The following is a 13,845-nucleotide window of genomic DNA, read 5'->3' as shown; positions in this document are numbered from 1 at the left end:
AAGGGTGCGGGGTAGCCCCCTCCTTTGTGAGAATCGCAAGATCACTATTGATTTGGGTCAGGAGACCCAGGAAATGAGAGAGAGACGTGTGGAATGTCTTGTTCCCCCCGGCGATATAAAGCTACGGGAAACGGCCATGGTCTCTTGGAGACAAACTTGTGTATTGCAATACTGTGCTACGTGGAAGCCCTCAGGCAAAGCGGGCTGGTTGAAGGAGGGATTGCTTCACCCCAACCTGATTGACATCTGAGACCCTGTGAGTCAGGATAAAAGAGGGTGTGTGGGAACAGCCCCTCAGACGCACCAGAAGAAACGCTAGCGATCCCGTAATAGCGGAAGCCGGTGGGGAGGAGGCCACGTGCGTTCGGTTCCATTTGCCCCGGAACCGGTGGCTTTCACCACGGGAGACTGGCTTTTAGCTAACAACGGGGAAACCAACTCCCAAAAGACTCGAAGGATTGGCATCATCAAAGAACTGGGCAAGTTTAACCCGTCCCTCTCTCAACCCCAAAACGCTGCAGCTTGAACGAACTAACAGTGACTTTTATTCCATCGGACAATACATTATCCCCTAGACAACGACAGAGCTATTTCTTATTGATTATTATTATACCCGCGCTTTTAGATGTAGTATTGACGACGTATATTATCTGTATGTTTGCGTTGATCTTATTTTTGTGCCCCTTTATCAATAAATACTGTTAAAAATAGTACCATCAGACTTCAACGGACCTCTCTATCTTTGCTGGTAAGTGACCCAGTTACGGGGTTCGTAACACCGCACCTTGTGTTTTTCAGTTTTTCTTTTACGAGGCTGAGTTGCTAGCTCAATGCTCAGCCCATCATGGATGGAAAGAGTGCAAGCTGCCAGCTGGATTTGAACCCAGGACTGTTCTCCTCGAAGTCCAGTGTTGATGCTACTACGCCACCAGCTGGCTATATTCACCCTTTTACAGGAGTGTTATTATCACTCTTCCCAGCTCACTCTATCCCCAATGCTTTTTCTGTTTCCAGTAGCCTTGGAGATGTGCTCTGTTTCAAGAATAATACATTCTTCTGAAGGACATACAGTACAATATATCCTTCCAGACTGTACATTAACAGGTAAATGTTGATTTTTATAAAACAATTAGAACATTTTGTTTTTTCACTTTATTTGTTAGCTTATTGCTTATTGCAGAATATCTTGCATATTTTTATGTGTACATTGGATTGTTCTCTGTCCCTTTAAGTAGTTTTGGCAACCATAGACAAGGCTGCAGATTATTAATTATATAGAAAATTAGTAACAACAAGGACATTGTTAACCCATTTACATAATAATTTCCCTCCAAATTTGCAATCATGATTTGTATCAGAGTATCTTTGGATCTAGTGTGGTAGAACAAAGGGATCTGAGAATACAGGTCCATAATTTATTGAAAGTGACGTCACAGGTAGAAAGATTTTGATAAATTGGCCTTCAAAAATCAAAGTATTGAGTAGATGGGATGGGATGGGATGTTATGTTGAAGCTGTATAAGACATGAATAACACCTAATTTGGAGTACTGTGAGCAGTTTTGGTCACCCACCTACAGGAAAGATGAAACAAGGTTAAAAAAGTACAGGGAAAATTTACAAATATGGTTCCGGGACTGGGGATCTGAGTTACAGATGAAGACTGAATAGATTAGAACTTTATTCCTTCGAACATACAAGATTGAGAGGAGATTTGATAGAGGTATATAAAATTATGAGGGGTATAAATAGGGTAAATGCAAGCAGGCTTTTTCCACTGAGGTTAGGTGGGTCTGTAACCAGAGGTCATGGGTTAAGGGTGAAAGGTAAAAAGTTTAAGGGGAACATGAGGGGACATGTCTTCAGAGGGTCATGAGGGGGTGGAATGAACCTACAGCACAAGTGGTGTGCGAGCTCGATTACAATGTTTAAGAGAGCTTTGGATAGGCACATAGATGATAAGGAGATGGCGACCAATGGTCCTAGTTCAGGTTGATGCAAGTAGGCAGTTTAAGTGGTTTTGGCATGGGCTGAAGGGCCTGTTTCTGTGCTGTACTTTTCTATGACTCTATGACTATCAAATTGAGAGTATCCTTCCGATGGGTGAACCCAAAGAAAGCATCCAGCCCAGATGGAGTACCTGGCCAAGTACTAAAGACCTGTGCTGATCAACTGGCTGGAGCATTCAGAGATCTTTAACCTCTCACTTTGGCATTCAGAGGTACCCACCTGCTTCAAGATTATACCCTTTCCTAAGAAGAACGCAGTAACCTGCTTCAATGACTATAGTCCAGGAACACTTAAATCCACAGTGAAGTATTTTGAAAGGCTGGTGATGAAACATCATCTCCTGCCTGAGAAGTGACTTGGATCCACTCCAATTTGCCAACCGTCCACAACAGGGCAACAGCAGATGCCATTCCAACCCTGGAACATCTGGACAGCAAAGATGCATAGATCAAGATACTCTTATCAACTATAGCTCGGCATTGAACACTATCATCAACTCAAAGTTAAGCTTCAAGACATTGGCCTCAATACCTCCTGGTGCAATTGGATCCCCAATTTCCTCACTTGCAAACCCCAGTCAGTTCGGATGGGCAACAACATCTCCTCCACGATCTCCATCAGCACAGGTGCACCACAAGGCTGGGTTTAGTCCCCTGCTCAACTCACTTTACACTTATGACTGTGTTGCTAAGCACAGCTCCAATGCCATATTAAAGTTTGCTGATGAGACCATTGTCATTGGCTGAATCAAAGGTAGTGACGAATCTGCTTACAAGAGGGAGATTAAAAATCTGGCTGAGTGGTGCCACAACAACAACATTTCACTCGATGTCAGCAAAACCAAGGAGCTGATTATTAACTCAAACCACCAGGTTCAGGAACAGTTATTACTCCTCAACCATCAAACTCTTGAACTCTTGATCCATTGCAATTTGCCTGTCGCCACAATAGGTCAATGACAGATGCAATCTCACTGGCTCTCCACACGGCTTTAGATCACCTGGACAACACAAACACCTACGTCAGGATTCATTGACTATAGCTCAGCATTTAATACCATCATTCCCACAATCCTGATTGAGAAGTTGCAAAACTTGGGACTCTGTACCTCCCTCTGCAATTGGATCCTCGACTTCCTAACCGGAAGACCACAATCTGTGCAGACTGGTGATAACATATCCTCCTCACTGACTATCAACAATGGCGCACCTCAGGAGTGTGTGCTTAGCCCACTGGTCTACTCTCTATATACTCATGTCTGTGTGGCTTGGCATAGCTCAAAATATCATCTATAAATTTGCTGACGATACAACCATTGTTAGTAGAATCTCAGGTGTTGACAAGAGGGCGTACAGGAGTGAGGTATACCAACTAGTGGAGTGGTGCTGCAGCAACAACCTGGCACTCATTGTCAGCAAGACGAAAGAGCTGAGCATGATCTTCAGGAAGGGCAAGACAAAGGAACACATACCAATCCACATGGAGGGATTAGAAGTGGAGAGAGTGAGCAGCTTCAAGTCCTGGGTGTCAAGATCTCTGAGGATCTAACCTAGTCCTAACATATCGATGTAGTCATAAAGAAGGCAAGACAGTGGCTATACTTTATTAGGAGTTTGGACAGATTTGGCACATTAACAAATACACTCAAAAATTATTATGGTTGTATCGTGGAGAGCATTCTGACAGGCTGCATCATTATCTGGTATGGAGTGGCTACTGCACAAGACCAAAAGCAGCTGCAGAAGGTTGTAAATCTAGTCAACTCCATCTTGGGTGCTAGCCTACAAAGTACCCAGGATTTCTTCAAGGAGCGGTGTCTCACAAAGGCAGTGTCCATTATTAAGGACCTTCAGCACCCAGGACATGCCCTTTTCTCACAGTTACCGTCAGGTAGGAGGTACACACTCAGTGATTCAGGAACAGCTTCTTCCCCTCTGCCATTAGATTCTTAAATGGACACTGAATCTTTGGGCACTACCCCACTTTTTTTTTAAATATAGAGTATCTCTGTTTTTGCACATTTTTTTAAAATCTATTCAATATACATAATTGATTTACTTGTTTATTTATTATTATTAATTTTTCTCTGCTAAATTATATATTGCATTGAACTATTGCTGCTAAGTTAACAAATTTCATGTCACATGCCGGTGATGATTCTGATTCACTCAACTTCACTGCCCCATCACTGAACTGCTCCCACATCCTATGGACTTACTTTCAAGTGCTCTTCATCTCATGTTCTTCATAATTTATTGTTTTTTTTTTTGTCTTTGCACAGTTTGCTGTCCTTTCCACACTGGTTGTTTGTCTATCCTGTTGGGTGTAGTCCATCATTGATTCATTAATTATTGTGTTTCTTGTATTTGCTGTTTATGCCTGCAGGAAAATGAATCTCAAGGTTGTATATGGTGACATGTATGTACTTTAATAATAAACCTACTTTGAACTGCATTAGTCTGTATGGATATGCTTGAATTCTATGACTATCTCTTCACAAATCACTATGCCGCAGTTCTGTTCATCTGCCCAATATACAAAAGTCTCAATCATGAAGTATAAAAATATAAGATATTATATATAAAGAAACATGGGACTCAGCAGTCCTCATATTGATCCCATATGGACCTCTCTCCAGTCTAAGAATCAATGTTATTGTTTTACTTCTTTTTACATACTCAATCTTCTCTCCAAGCTGCTGAGGCCCTGTATCTTTTGACCACCAAAAGTCTTTGGTAGAATTCAGAAAACAAATAATGAACTGTTTTATTTAGTTATTAAAATAATGATTTTAAAATAGTACATTTAGATATACAGTATCAATAAAATTTAAGAAATCACACTCTCCCTCCCTCCTATGCAATTTTGAACATCCATGTGGATTAACATACAAATGTAACCATTAAATAATGTACAGATTCGTAGGTTAATTTGTCATTGTAAATTGTCCTGTGATTAGGCCCTGGATTAAATCGGAGGTTTGCTGGGCGGTGTGACTTATAGGGCTGGAAAGCCCCATTATCTCAACGCGTAAAAATAAATAACTAAATAATTGTTTATAACTGAAGAATGAAGACGCAAGTAAATCAGAATAACTGCTATGTTAATATTACTCAATAAATTAGCTTTGGCAGTTTTTTTTTGAAACACAATGAAAACTTGAATTTTCATTTAGATTTATGTTTAGGCATTATACCTTGTTAGAATATACGTACATAGGTACCTTTACCTTTAATTACAATAGGTCATTTCCAGAAATGGTTCAAGATATTCCTTACAAGAAGATATTCAGTAACTGAAATTTGCAAGCAATCCTAAACCCTTTTCTAGCTAGTTTCTAAACATATAGATTTCATCCACATTCAATGTCACTTTGTTATACTAAAGACTCAAAAGTACATTTTATCAAAGTATGTATGCAGTATACAGCTCTGAGATTCGTCTTCCCGCAGATAACCACAAAAAAAACAAAGAAGCACCATGGAACCTGTTCAAGAAAATCATCAAACACCCAACACACAAAAAAAGAACAAATAGCGCAAATGGGAAAAAGCAAGTGAAAAATCACTGAATATCAAACACCAAACTATTGAAACAGTCTAGGAATGTTCAGAAATTTTTGTTCAGTTCTATTTAGGAAGTAGCAACCGGGTAAAATTCTATTTCTTAACTTAGGAGCTAATCAGCCAGTAAGCTTGTAAAAGCTTTCAAATACTCATCTGAAGTTCTTTGAAATTCAATTTTTAAAGAGGATTTTTGGAGTTATGACAGCTTTAACAAAGCATTTCTCATACAGAAATTAACTATTAGACTTCTTAGAAATGAAACAACGTTAAACAGACTGAGAGGGTGAGAGGAACCACAGGGAAAAGAAACATCAAGATTAAGTAAGAGGACATCATGAGCGCCCTTGTGATCCACAAACTGGTACAGTCAGAAAATCTCCATGACAGCATGAGATATCCAATTTTTTTAAAAAAAGAAACACACACAAAATGCTGGTGGAACACAGCAGGCCAGGCAGCATCTATAGGGAGATATCTTTCCTTTCAGTTAGTCCTGACGAAGGGTCTCGGCCCAAAACGTCAACAGAGCTTCTCCCTATAGATGCTGCCTGGCCTGCTGTGTTCCACCAGCATTTTGTGCATGTTGCTTGAATTTCCAGCATCTGCAGATTTCCTCGTGTATGCCTAAAAAAAAAGAATTTTGAATAACTTCAGGTGATGAACTATGTACATCTTAATACATCAAATATTTGTCACTGGGGAAATACAAATCAGAAAGGAACCTTTATAATTAATCTAAAAATAAGAGGATTAAAGAAATTCTCAGTCAATCATAAGATATAGGAGCAGAATTGGGCCATTCAGCCCATTGAGTCTGCTGTTATTTCATCATGGCTGATCTATTTCCCCTCTCAGTTGCAATCTCCTGCTTTCTTCCTGTCTCCCTTCATGCCCTGACCAACCAAGAATCTATCAACCTCTGCCTTAAATATAGCCAATAATTTAGCCCCCACAGCCATCTGTGACAACGAACTCTACACATTCACCACTCTCTGGCTAAAGAAATTCTTCCTCACCTCTGTTCTAAACGGACAACCTTCTATTCTGAGACTGCGTCCCGGTCTTGGACTCCCCCACCATAGAAAACATCCTTTCCACATCCACTCAATCTAGGCCTTTCGACATTCAATCAGTTTCACTGAGATTCCACACCCCCCCCCCCCCGCCCCATTCAACTGGGAATGAGTGTGGGGTGAGGGTTGCCATGTGCTGGGATGATCCTTAGAAAAACCAAAAGGATAACATGCAGTGTAAGCACCCTTTTCAATTGTTCCTGAAAGCAAAATTAGGTAACGGCTATTTACAGACCAATTTCCCATTAAACAAATTCAGAGTTCAGACAATACCCGAAATCAGAAACTCGGCATTTCCTACAATACAGCACCTCAAAGCTACTGCACTAATGCTTATGTCACCTAAAACACTCACAAATGTCTACAGATGTACTGTAGAGAGCATTCTAACTGGCTGCAGCACGGTCTGGAATGAAGGGGGTGGAGGAGAGGTTACAGCACAGGATCGAGATAAACTGCAGAGAATGGCATACTCAGTCAGCTCCATCATGGGCACCAGCCTCCTGAATATCCAGGACAACTTCAAGAAGCAAAGCCTCAAAAAGGTGAGCCCAACAACCAGGACATACCCTTTTATCACTGCTACCATCAGGAAGGAGGTACAGAAGCCTGAAGACACACACCCAATGATTCAGCAACAGCTTCTTCCCCTCTGTCATTATATTTCTGAATGGACATTGAACCCATGAATACCACTTGACTACTTTTTCTTAATTTCCATTTTTTCCACCACTAATGAATATACATATGTATATATGTATACACATAAACACATGTTGGCGCGTGGCCAAGTGGTTAAGGCGTACGTCTAGTGATCTGAAAGTTGCTAGTTTGAGCCTTGGCTCAGGCTGCATATGTCCTTGAGCAAGGCACTTGACCACACATTACTCTGCAACGACACTGGTGTCAAGCTGCATGGGTCCTAATGCCCTTCCCTTGGACAACATTGGTGGCGTGCAGAGGGGAGACTTGCAGCTTTGGCAACTGCTGGTCTTCCACAAAAGAAAACCTTCCCCAGGCTTGGGCCCTGTAAACTTTCCAAGGCACAAATCCATGGTCACACACAGTGGCATGCAAAAGCTTGGACATCCCTGGTCAAAATTTCTGTTACTGTGAATAGTTAAGTGAGTAGAAGGTGAACTGATCTGCAAAAGTCATAAAGTTAAAGATGAAACATTCTTTTCAACATTTTAAGCAAGAATAGTGTATTATTTTTGTTTTGTACAATTTTAATATGCCAAGCCGAAAAAACTCTAAAATCTGGTGCATTTTAAAAGTAATGAACTTTTAACTTTTTAATTCAATTTCCCAATTACTTGGGTGTAGACCTTCCAAAAGCAAATTTCTTGAAATATACTGAGCCACAGTTTTATGTCACCTGCAGCTTGTGGTAATTTAACTAGACTACTTCTAAAGAAATGATAGGGAAGGAATGCAGAACAATACTGATAAACTGCAGTGCTGATTTAAGAAAGGAGGCATCCCACAGAGGTGACATAACAGTTATCTGGATTAATTAACTAATGACAAGGAACTGCTCACTGTCAGAACCCCACTACCTTCTAAATGAACTAACAAAGGCAGCCACTCAAGCCTTTTCATTAGTATGGCCATTCAGGATCGAATCCAAATACCAGTGACTACTTTGGAAGACAATGTGACAGTAAGGAATTCAGCGTGAAAGTACCAAAAAGCTGCAAACGTCAGCATCCAAGATGGATGAGGCAGCAGCAATCGACAACCAATTCAGCAAAGACTATTTATCTTTAAACAGTCTTCCCCCAGCATGAAAAAAATGCTCCATTTTTACAGTGCTTCTTCCTAGAGATGCTACCTGGTCTGCTGCGATCCACCAGCATTTTGTGTGTGTTGATTGGTAAACTCAAGCTAAGTTAGTAATTAGTCTAACATTTACAAGTAGCTTGTTCTTGGTGCAAACAGCCATTTTTAGAGTTATAGTCATCAAAAAGTACAGCACAAGAACAGGCATCGGCCCACATAGTATGAGCCAAAAGCAATTAACTGCCTGCCCCCATTGACCTGTACTGGAACCATAGCCCTCCATCCACATACCCATCCAAACTTTGCTTAAATGTTGAAATCGAGCTCACGTGCACCATTTTCGCTGGCAGTTTATTCCACATTCTCACGACCCTGTGAGTGAAAGTTTCCCCTTTTGTTTCCCTTAAACTTTTCATCTTTCATCCTTAACCCATGACCTCTAGTCATATTCCCCTCAACCTTAGTGGAAAAAGCCTGTTTGCATTTATCTTGTCCATACCTTTCATAATTTTATGTACCTCTATTAAATCTTCTTCCAATCTTTTCTATGTTCCAAGGAATAAAGTCTTAACCTACTCAATCTTTCCTTATAACTCAGGTCCTCCAGACCTAGCAACATTCTTGTAACATCCATTTTGTGTGTAGGTGAAGGAAATAGAATGACTGTTGATTGCCAAACAAACTGGTTTGTCCTTTCCTGTATTTCAACAAGTACATAATTATGTTTGCATTTTAACTGTGTAAACATTGTGTGTGCTATTGTTGAACAAAAGTTAATTTATTAAACACAGCTACTAAAATTTTTGCAGTACATTAATATAGAACTGTAAGCCATTGAATTAAAAAGTTGAATTATACAAATTAGTTTGTACAGATAAATTAATTTCTCAGTGATGACATTGAAAGTCTAATGCCTAGACAATGATCAATCCCTGGACAGGGAACAACGGTGAGGAATTTCAGGTTCATGCAGTTAGCCAAGCCAAAGAGGCACTGATAACATGTGCAAAAAAAAACTGTCAGCTAGCAAGCGTCCGATATTTTAATAAATTTATCTCTGAGGTTTTCTATTCTCTCAAATACACATTTTGATTTATAAACAGAGTTCAAATTTTCCCATATCAGGTACAGCAGTAGAAACACGAGAATGCCAGTGACTTTACAAAGGAATTTTTGAAATGTTTCAAACGTCTGCTCTCCATAAATTGTACATGGATTTGTGCCAATATGCAAGATACTGCAATGGCTGGAAATCTGAAATAAAGAAAATGCTGCAAGGTGATCAGCATTCAGAAAGAAAAGAGGTAGTTTAAAGTTTCAGGACGAAGTTTCTGACAAAGGCTCTACATTCTACGTAAATGTTCTCTTCTTCGATCTGGAAAGTCTATTGAGATTTATCCGAATTTTCAGCTGTATTTAATCATCCTCCATTTTATACTTGAAAACAGTTTAAACAAAAATGCCAATATTTGTTTCCTCTTAGTCATTACACAGCTGACAATTTTGAAATATGTTCAAAAGTTAGACATTGGAGATTAGGACTGAGAGGGAAATGGATCAGCCATGATAAAATGGTGGAGCAGACTCGATGGACCAAATGGCCTAATTCTGCTCCTATATTTTATGATAATTTTAAACAAGGATTACAGATGATGGCAAAGGGGCTGTTTTACTTGTTTTACTAAGTTTAGTAAAGTAAGTATAGACCATGACTGTATTGTGAAATGAAGGAAGCTAATTTATTTGAAGTAAGTGCTGTGATCTGATCCCACTGAGTATGACAATTAGCTTTCACATTAAAGTATTGTGCCTTATTAGTTCAGAATCAGAATCAAAATCAGGTTTAATACCACCAGCTTATGTCATGAAATTTGTTGTTATGCTGCAGCAGTACATTGAAATACTTAATAAAAACTAAATTACAATAATAAGTATATTTATATTTAAAATTTAAATTAAATATGAAGTGCAGAATGAAAAAAAAGTAGTGAGGTAGTGTTCATGGGTTCAATGTCTATTCAGAAATCTGATGGCAGAGGAGAAGAGCCATTCCTGAATTGTTGAATGTGTGCCTTCAGCCTTTAGGTTACTGTACCTCTTTCCTGATGGTGGGAATGAGAAGTGGGCATGTCCTGGCTGACTGGGGAGAGTCCTTAATGATTTACATTGCCTTTTTGGAGGCATCACTTGTTGAAGATACCCTGGATGCTGGGGAGGCTAGTTCCATTATGGAGCTGACTGAGCTTACAACTTTCTGCAGTGTATTCTGCAGTGCCCCCCTCCCCATACCAGACGGTGATGCAGACAGAATAGCCTCTGCAGTACATCTGTAGAAATTTGTGAGTGTTTTTGGTAATATACCAAATCTCCTCAAACTCTTAATGAAATGTATCTGCTGTCATGCCAGCATTATAACTACATCGATCCGTCGGTCCCAGGTTAGATCCTCAGTAGAAAATGAGGAAGGTACATGACATGATGGAGTTTATGAAAAGGGAATTAAAATACAGAAGTAAGGAGATCTTGCTGATATTCTGCAAACTTTAATTACTTTGTATACCATGATGTTTATATTTCCACACCATGGAACCACTTGCCTTGGAGCACAGATAAGATAATTCCATCATGCCAAGAATTAACCTAATGAAGTAGTGGGAAGGAACATAGGCCTAAACACATTGCAGTTCAAAAATGGGAAGATACTTCCTAGATATTTATTAGGTACTAAAAGGAACTGACTGACTGAGAAACTGATTCCTCCATCTGGAATATCTAGAACATGATGGTTTGGATTCCAGATAAGGGACGATGTGTTTAAAATTTGTGTGCCCAAAGTGCAGGAAACTGTTACTGGGTAACCATCAGGACCCAGCCAGTGCACAGTACCCCTGTGGCCATTCCCCTCAGCAACAGGTATACTGCTTTGGATACTGTTGCTGGGGTTGGCCTAGCAGACGAAAGCCTCAGTGGTCAGGTCTCTGGCACTGAGACTGGCTCTGTGGCTCCGAAGGGAAGGGGGGAGAAGGAGCAAGCAGTGGTGCTAGGAGATTCTTTGGTTAGGGGAACAGAAAGGGGATTCTGTGGATGAGAACGAGATTCCCAGATGGTATGTTGCCTCCTGGATGCCAAGGTCAGGGACATCTTGGTTTGAGTCCACAGCAGTCTCGTGGGAGGGTGAGAACACAGAGGTCATGGTCCACACTGGTAACATTAACATGGGTAAGAGATGTGATGGGGTCCTAAAAAATGAGTTAAGGGCAGGACCTCCAGGGTTGTGATCTCAGGATTGCTGCCCATACCATGTGCTACTGAGGTCATATAGTTTAACACGTTACCAAGGAGTTGGTGTAGGAGGAAGAGCTTTAGATTTTTGGGCTCTTTTCCAGGGAAAGTGGGACCTGTACAGAAGAGATGGTTTACACCTAAACTGAAGAGGGCTAATTTCCTAGTGTGAATACTCACTAGTGTTGCAAGGAGGGGTTGGGGGGGGGGGTTTAAACTAAAGTTGCAAGGAAATAGGAACCAGAGCAGCAGAACAAATCATGGAGTGATTGTGGAAAGAGGTACTATGTACCTATGTAAAGCCTATGTAAAGCTGGTGGCATAGTGGCATCAGCACTGGACTTCGAGGTGAGAGGTCCTGAGTTTGAATCCAGCTGGCTCCCTTTCACGCTTTCCATCCGTGCTTGGGTCGAGCTTAAAAAAAACCCACTCCCAACAACGGAGAGGGATGGGCTCTGCCAGGTTTCAGATGCCCAACACATGCCATACGATGAGCAATCACCAAAAAGATCGGTGCAAAAAACTCGTCATGACGGGGCCCCAACGACTCCACCACAAGTTAAGGACACACTCACAGAAAATCAGTAATCAAAAGTTGATCATGGTGGGATTAACGTTGTGAGCTGCATGTATATCAATACAAGGAGTATTATAGTCATGAATGATGAGCACAGGGCAGGATCAACACCTGGAATGATGACATTATAGCCAGTAGTGAGACTTGCTTGCAAGAGCAGCAGGGCTGGCTGCTCATTGTTCCAGAGCTTCGTTGTTTTAGACGAGATAAAGCGAGGGAGTTGTAGCATTACTAGTCAGGGAAAATGTCACAGCAGTGGTCAGTCAGGACAAACTAGAGAACTCGTCTAGTGAAGTTTTATGGGTAGAACTGAGGAATACAAAAGGTACAGTCGCATTAATGGAATATTAATATTTTCTGTTATTATGCATTGCGTTGTACTGCTGCCGCAAAGTCAACAAATTTCTGAAATATATCAGTAATATTAAACCTGATACTGATTCTAAAAATTCTAGAATATTAAAACCACCTAAATGCAGTGAACTCAAGTACTTATTCTGGTATATTGGTTTACCACTACAGAATCAAAAATGCCTCTCGTTAATATAAAGGCTTAACTGTGCCAATATCAGGAAAAAACTGGACTTCAAGTCTCTCAGAGAACAATCTTCAACTTACTTATGTTATCTGCTCCTCGGAGATTATACAAATTCCATTTGATTTTCCATGCCAGGAACCTTATGCTGGATAATCACACATCATTATGCACATTACCAGCAAATTTGAGAGCACAAAGCTTCGCTGCTCTGTGATACTTGCATATTAATAAATCGAGCTCACTGAATGCATCTACTGTGCTGTGTCTCAGGCACACATATATATGGTTAAGACTTTTGCACAGTACTGTATTTGTCAACATGGAGCAGAGAGTGAGTTTGTAAATCTGGTGGGAGCAAATGATGTTGGGAGTGGTGAATGCTTCCTCACTGGCACTCCTTGAATCACTTGGACAATGGTAATACCTTCATCAAGCTGTTTATTGATACAGCTCAGCATTCAACACAATTATACTCAAAGTTCTAATCAACAAGCTTCAAATCCTGGGCCTCTGCATCTCCCTCTGCAGCTAGATCCCTAATTTCCTCACCGACATATCACAGTCAGTAATGATTGGAAATAACACCTGTTCCTCACTGACAATCAACACTGATGCACCTCAAGGAAGCGTATTTAGCCCACTGCTCTACTTTCCCTACACCCAAGACTGTGGAGCTAGGCACAGCTCAAACACAATCTATAAATTTGCCAACAACACAACAAACAATGAGGGAGCATACAGGGGCAAGAGAGATCTGTTGGTCGAATGATGTTGCAACAATAACCTTGTACTCAATGTCAGTAAGCCCCGGAATTGACTGTGAATTAACCAAGGACGGGGAAGTGGAGGGAACACACACTAGTCCTCATCGAGGAATCAACAATGAAAAGGGTGAGCAGTTTCAAGTTCATGAGTGTCAACATCTCTGAAGTTCTATCCTGAGCTTCGGGATAACAGTTGTGCTTCATTAGCAGTTTGAGGAGATGGTGTATCACCAAAGACACTAAAAATGTTCTAC

The 13,845-nt window shown here is 40.6% G+C and overlaps 1 protein-coding gene and 1 long non-coding RNA gene across 4 annotated transcripts in view; one reads left to right on the top strand and one right to left on the bottom strand.

Annotated features, from left to right (window-relative positions):
• The window catches only part of lrp2a (low density lipoprotein receptor-related protein 2a), a 393,751-nt gene that overhangs the window by 356,646 nt on the left and 23,260 nt on the right, over nucleotides 1-13,845 (bottom strand). The gene's annotated exons all lie outside the window — the stretch shown is intronic.
• The window catches only part of LOC132392487 (uncharacterized), a 38,085-nt gene that overhangs the window by 11,264 nt on the left and 12,976 nt on the right, over nucleotides 1-13,845 (top strand). Inside the window, exon 2 of one of the 2 annotated variants that reach the window (XR_009511558.1) lies at nucleotides 1,018-1,104. This is a non-coding gene — a long non-coding RNA (uncharacterized LOC132392487). Of the gene's footprint in view, nucleotides 1-1,014; nucleotides 1,105-13,845 lie in introns of both variants that reach the window. The other variant, XR_009511557.1, reaches the window with a different exon arrangement.

The sequence above is a fragment of the Hypanus sabinus genome, chromosome 4 (genome assembly GCF_030144855.1).
Source record: "Hypanus sabinus isolate sHypSab1 chromosome 4, sHypSab1.hap1, whole genome shotgun sequence".
Lineage (NCBI taxonomy): Eukaryota > Metazoa > Chordata > Chondrichthyes > Myliobatiformes > Dasyatidae > Hypanus > Hypanus sabinus.
This window is presented reverse-complemented; position numbering and strand designations above follow the sequence as displayed.